This window comes from Bidens hawaiensis, unplaced genomic scaffold (genome assembly GCF_021521415.1).
Source record: "Bidens hawaiensis isolate Kalapana, Puna unplaced genomic scaffold, B.hawaiensis_p1.1 tig00020892_1, whole genome shotgun sequence".
In the NCBI taxonomy this organism is placed as follows: Eukaryota; Viridiplantae; Streptophyta; class Magnoliopsida; order Asterales; family Asteraceae; genus Bidens; species Bidens hawaiensis.
In genome coordinates, this window is record NW_027493217.1 from 124,898 (window position 1) to 132,148 (window position 7,251).

Sequence of the window (7,251 nt, forward strand, 5' to 3'; positions counted from 1 at the left end):
AACATCTTTATACAATACAGGTGTGAATGATTGACATATTAATCAACAACCATAGTGAATCATTTATTTTTTATAAGTAATAATCCCCTCATTAATCGCCTCATATAATTAAATAATCCATGCCGAAATTGAATAGATGGGCCGATCATGCCAACAAATCATCAAACCGGGCCTGTTAGTAACTACTTTATAACCAACCAGCCCACAAGCCTCTATTACTTGTTGGGCTTCCTCCATAGCCTCAAGCCACAAGTTCACAGGCCTGAACCGGGCCCGTGAAAGTCGAGTAGCCCACTTAGCTATTCTTTCATGCCTCTCAACCCTCTCTAACCCTTCACATGCAACAATGTTCAAGATTTCTTTCCCGACCATGTCCTCAAGCCTGACCCGATCCTCACCCGAGATCTCTCCCATGGTAAAGGTAGTATCAATTGAGTCAAAAACCGCGCTATAATAATGTAACCCCTCGACAACACGGTCCACCAAACATGGTAAGTTGTGATCCGACTCTTGTTCAACTAATAATACTAGTTTTGGTGACATCGAGCGTAGCATTTTTAAGAACTTTGAAAACCTTTTATTTTCTGTTATTGGGTCTTTGTTTACATTGACCTTGAAGTGCGAGTCAACGTGATCATCATCCGCCAATAATACATGAAGATTTAATATTGATACAAATGCCAAGGCTTCACCGGGCCTTATGTCAAGCATGTCTTGTGTAAGGTCCAATATAGTGACATTTAGAGGGTTATATTGGAATGTCATATCCAAGCTTTTAGCCTCTTTCCTAAGGATTATGCCCAAATCATCTAGTAACTTTTTGTTATCACTTACACATGTGATCTTCACCTCGGGTGGGCCCATTGGGCCTTGAGAAAGCTTAGCTAAAAGTTGAGCCAAAAGTTGTGGATCACCGGAACCCGTATCGATTATGTGGATCACCCGGTCCCAAGACATAGCTTGAACCAAGGTTTGGGTCAAGACAACATAGGAAAATGTCATGTAAGGAAATGATTTGGGAAACATAGAGTGAGCTTCACGAGCCCAACCTAGGTTTGGGCTCGTGGTCTCTGAGTGATTTAGAGCCCTATAAACCCCGGGCCAACGTCTAATTATCCGGTTTGCCAGTGCAGCAGCAAACCTAGCGGCCAACCGTTGCATGGAGTCACCCGTGACCGACGCCAACTGCGATATACGACGGAGGCACGTGTCAGCGCGGTGGATATTGCCGGAAGATGCATGGTTGGCGCACGTTAGCAAGAGTTGGATGAGCTTGACACTTCGTTCTTCCGGCTTAAACGAGTGTGAAGGATTAGAGGATGGTGTAATTAATGAAAGGGTCACGTCTGGTTTCATTGAAGGAAATGACGAACTCATTGATGGATTTCACAAACCAAAGAGTAAAATTCAAGACTTAAAACAGATGATTGTACAAATCAATACAAACCAAAATTGAAGTGAAGTTTGAATGTTGCTAATGGGGCTATGTTAAATAAATGTTTGTGAGGGTAGTATGAAACAAAAACTAAGTGTTTGGGTGTTTACGTAGAGGTGGGAAAAGGGGCCAAATTTAAGACAAGTGCCGGGCAAAATGTGGGAGTAGGGGAATATGGGTTGAAGTTTGGCACTTATGTTGGGATTGTAGTAAGTTTAGCATTAATTTAATAAAATTAGGGGTAAGGTTGATAGAATCATGCCACTTTGTAACCTTAGTCATTACCTATAATGTTAAATGAGTAATGCCAAATGAATAGTTTACCGAATATGTTATTTTATCTAAGCAATGAAACCACATATTCAAGAGTGGGAGAAAGTGAAATAATAGTTGTGGTTAGACGGCCAATATATATAATAAAATGTACATGTGGTGGTGACAAGTTATAACTATGTTATAAAAATTTATATAGTAATATTTTAGTCATATAAAAAACAATTTTAGATTTTATGATATTATTTTTCAAAAAGATAATAATAACTACATAAAAGTTAATTGAATTTTAAAATTTTAAAGACCGAAATTAAACCTGAATCACATGTGAAAGGGAGACAAGAGGAAATTGTTAATATAATGTTGTTTTGTGGCTCTCATATCAATTAGTACAAATAATAATTCAAATCGTGGAAAAGAGACAAGTGGAAATTGTTAATATGTTGTACGTAATAAAAAGAAATAAAACTAAGCATGTGCTGTTTTGTACTCTCGTGACACTTGCAAATTCCAGTGGTAATTAAACATTAAAAAAGATGGTAGCGAAGAGAATTAAGACATATATGCTTTTCTATACCTTGAGATTTATAATGTTTTAGGTCATAGGTATACATTCATATGAGGACGGTGTAGCTTGAAGGCAGGAGCAGCGTTCGCTATCTCTTAACTTTTCTGATAAAGTAGAATTATTTTTCTTTACGTTACCCTCCTTAAATTATATTAAGCTACCTCTCTAAAACTTTTAAAACCCCAAAACTTACATTTCAAAGTTTTATTAAAAGCCAAAGATAATTAAAAGCCTACTATATATTTAAAACTTAAAAGACCAACTTATTTAGCCGGGCAAAGGCACATGCGAAACATGTTACCGGACGCAGATTCATTCGAAACAGGCACCCGAACGGTTGCATGTTTCACGCCGAACGTTTTACCAGGCAGGCGGTACGCGGGTAACGTGAAGCCAAGCCCAGGGCGCTTGAATCGCGTAAATGGGTGCCTATACGAGCAAAACGCATTATCGGGCACCGGTGCATTCACGTAATGCTTAACCAGGCCCAATACGGAAAAAAATGTGTAACTAGACCTCCTACGTCCGAAACGAATAACCAGGCTTCCGTACTCGCAAAACAAATAAAAAAGTATTTTTCTTAATGTACGGTTAAGATAATCTTTATACCACCCCCTGAAATTATGTGGTATATATATCCGTCACTGCATTCATGTTCCTTAACTTTACATAGGCGTAACATCACCCACTTGACTCCTTTTCACCTAAAGAAAATGGTTTAGCCCCACTTAACCCTCTCAATTTAATCTAAAAAAATATTTAAATTATTATGTGTTAGTGTAGAGGATTTTAAATCTCGTTAACATTTTAATTAATATTGTACTTAACACCCCTTAACCCATGAAAAAAATGACGTCCCGTTTGTTAACCTTTGCCTAGCTTTAACGCTCCGTGGTGTAGGTATACCCCGCAAGTACAAACTCAACCCAAAAATTTTAACTTGAATTTGAACTAAAACCGAAAAAAGTTTGATAGGATTGAACTTTAATTACAACCGTTTAACATGCCAAAGAGAGTCACTTTCTATTTTAATGATGACTACTATGCTATTACTATTTTAGTTAAACCTTCAACAACAACATGATTCTTTTCTTACTACATAAAATAGATTTGAAGTCTTATGCATACACCTTTCTACCTCCAGAAAAACTTCAATAATTCATACCATTCTTGCTTATAATTAAAGCTTTTGTGGGAAGCCATCAAGATTCTCATAACCTTGCATTAAAACTAAAAGAAAGAACAAATTCTAGAAGCTGGCTTTTCAAACCATAATATCTTTATACATGAAGAAAGCTAAATTAAGGTCATTTTCTTTACTTAATGTACCTAAAACACCAGGACAAAGTTTCAACCGTTGATTCAATCACGTGTAACCATCTTCGACGTCTTGCGAATCCACGTAGACACTTTTTAAGCCGTTTAAGTTTGAAGGGGAACTTCTAATTAAGTTGTTCAAAAAGAAACTGACCAAATTCATTCCACCTTTGACGTACATAGAATCAAATAAAGAATTACGAATCTGATCATATAATATTAATAATGCTAACACCCATTCTTCATCGGGAAAGCTTTTGATTAATATATAGTTTAGGTGTTACACATCACTGTCCAAATTAGCATATAATCACTTAAACTAATGACCTACACCTTTAAAAATTGCCTTCAATAGTACAAAAGACTGCTAATTAACTAAGCACCACAACATGTGTCGATGGGCTGACGCGTCACCTTTATAATATTCTAACGTTCCACCACCCGAAATAGTAACTAGAAGGTTCTTCTACGCTAAGATCAATAGCAACAAAAGAAGACATGTTACGTGTATCAACATATGTTATCCAGGGATTGGACATGGGCTGTTTTCAAGGAGACACCAACAACCACTATGTTAGTTTTTTAAGTTTTAATATTAAAACAATGCTCTCCTTTAGATTCTGTGTTATCATTGTAAGTATGACTTAAGCATGGCTAAGTAGTCATCATATCAGGAATGTTTTCTTTGTTGTTTTAAGTAGTAAGGAATAAGGACACTTGCTGGATCCCAACTGGCTAGGCAGGATTTGAGAGATATTTTAGTTAATAAATTATAAGATCCCATATTAGATTTGAATATAAATAAAAGGTAGTGTCATCAAGATTGTGAGATCACCATATTTTTTAAAGGGGCACCAAATTTGCTGATGCTAGCTTGAGGATATATATATATATATATATAAAGGAGGTGTTCCAAGTTAAAGAGCATATTGTGTTGCATGAATTGGAGACAAGAGACTATATAAGTGGAAAAGAGCAAAATGGACGGCTTGATGGGATGGAGAGTGGCGGACGGCGGGTGGAGGAAGGGACCTTGGACACTCACAGAGGATAAGTTGCTTATGGATTATGTTGCATTGCATGGAGAAGGAAGATGGAGCTCAGTTGCTGGTTGCTCAGGTATAATCTAGATTTCAAGTTTTGAAAATTTTAATTTTTTAAAATATTATGCTACTTAAATATCAAAAGAAAACATGCATACTTTGTTGGAAACACATGCTTTGTGAGAGATGCACAGGTATCTGCAACTAACTTGTTGTAATCATATCATGAATGTTTTCTATAGAGCATTTAATGACTCTAGATAACAAGGCAGTTGTACCTACACATGCATACTTTGTTTATTGTCGGATTCGCGCTTGATATCCTGGGCGAGATTATCTTAACTTACTTCTTTAGTTCCTTTTTCGGCTTTTAATCTTGATTTTGTCTTTGATGTTTAGGTTTGAAGAGGAACGGGAAGAGTTGTAGGTTAAGGTGGGTGAATTACTTACGACCTGGCCTTAAGAAAGGCCAACTATCACCGCAAGAAGAAGGCATCATTATAGAACTTCATGCTTTATGGGGAAACAAGTAATCCATCTTCATCTCTATCTATACTTCTTTCAATAATTGTTAAACTTATTTCATGATCTTTAAAACCGTATTCATATGTCTTGTTACACATAGATGGTCTACGATAGCTAGATATTTACCGGGAAGAACGGATAATGAAATAAAGAACTACTGGAGAACTCATTTCAAGAAGAAAGGAAAGCCGTCGCAAGGCACAAAAAATAAAAAATATGAAGCTCAATTTAGCTACGATTATCAAGACCAAAAACTTCAAGACACAATGAATAACTCCACATCTTCAGAATCAGAAGTGTATGATGTAGGAATGATCACTGATCAACCACCCCACGCCGGACTCATAGAAACCACTGCTGATCTCAAATGCCAGTCGGTAACCAACGGGCAACAACAACAAAATTCACGTGTGACGGCTCAAGATGTTGCAAGATGGTGGGATAACGTATCTGATGACAGCTTATGGAGCTGCTTTATGTGAAACCTTGATCGTGATCATCCAAACCAAGATGTGATGGAACAATCATTTGGTCCATGTTTTTAACTCATAGCACATAGAAATTTTCAAAATCTGAAGATTCTATATGCATGATTCAGATTATAGATTTTATTTTTTGGCTTGAATTGTTGTATAAAAGTAGTAAAATAAATTTGTCAATCACCATGCATGACACTGAGTTTTATTAGAGCTTTTGGTTCAAGAAAAGCACCTAGCTAGCTTGCTTTGATCTAGTTACATAATCAAGAATTTCTTTTACACATGACACAAATTTTCAACCTTCGTGTGTCTATCCATATTTGATACAAATTGTTTATCCATTCATGTTGTCAAATTCTTTTTGTCAGATTGAGTCAGGTTACCGAACTATTTTGAACTTCTAGTGTAAATATAACGTCATTTTCGATTTGATATTGGATTATATGATGTTTAAGGTGACATCAGTTTCATCTTTAGTTTGTTTTAGAAATTAAACCATAATTATCAAAACTATAATACTTTGTTTGGGAAGAAAGTTTTGTCCATATGCAACAATATAAACTAATTTTGACTAACATTTTATTTCTATTGTCATGTCGACAAAGAATCGATTTTTGTTATTACAGATAACGCATAAATTAGAAAAAAGTGCGGGGTCCTTTCAACCCGTATCTCCTTTGATCCAATTCTAAGATTGAAATTGACTATGAACTCCGAGTTTTGTCATGCTAGTTACTTGTACCTTACCAGCAGTTCCTGTAACACATGCATCAAACAGTTTCAGGCAATAAAAATCCCTATATATTGATTTTTCACATGGTGCAGACTGAAAGAGAGAACTGATTTTGTACATATTTGGAACTATATCTATCTATTTTACATATAAATATTCAATGATCATTTATGTTTAACATATAAATATTCAACTAAAACTAGACGTTGGACCACGAGTTTCCCGACAACATTTCCTTACTCCACAAATTTAATATTGAGTTTTGTAAATCATATTTAATTAACTATACATGCCAATTCACATAAATTAAGTAAAAACTGCATGTTTTATTAGTTAAATAAAACAATATTTTTAGTTGGTCCTCTGGTCTAATGACATGAGGGTGATGGTTAAGGTTTGAGATCTTAAGGTGTCAGGTTAGATGCCTGACTCAAGTGTGTTTTCTCATGTCGTGGGTTTGCTCCTTGATAATGGTTCTGAGTGAGTCTGGTTTGAAGTGTTAAAATCAGTATGGACGATTGACATCTAATCTTAAGAACGCTCATTTGGGTATATGACGTGATCCATACGCGGTTAGAAAAAACAAAATTCCATTGACAATAACATATTGGCAATCATAATGAAGTACTAACAAAAACTTAAAGAATTCAAACAATATTAATTGAAATCAATATTGTTGCAAGATAAACTTGTAAAAGTTATTAAAAATCTAGTTAAGTTCAAGTTGTATCAGACCAAAAAAATTTGCCCTTATAAATAGTCTAAATAGGTACAAAAAGTGTACTTATGATCCGGAATAAAACATAAAAAACGAAATATTATCTTTTGATAGAAGTTAGATTATTAAAAACCTTTACGAAATCTTAAAAACTAAAATA

The 7,251-nt window shown here is 35.3% G+C and overlaps 2 pseudogenes; one reads left to right on the top strand and one right to left on the bottom strand.

Moving 5' to 3' along the window:
• Nucleotides 1-87: 87 nt before the first annotated feature.
• Nucleotides 88-1,785, bottom strand: LOC143561977 (scarecrow-like protein 3 pseudogene; annotated as a pseudogene).
• A 2,704-nt stretch (nucleotides 1,786-4,489) lies between these two features.
• LOC143561978 (transcription factor MYB21-like) lies at nucleotides 4,490-6,038 on the top strand (annotated as a pseudogene).
• The last annotated feature ends 1,213 nt before the right edge of the window (nucleotides 6,039-7,251 follow it).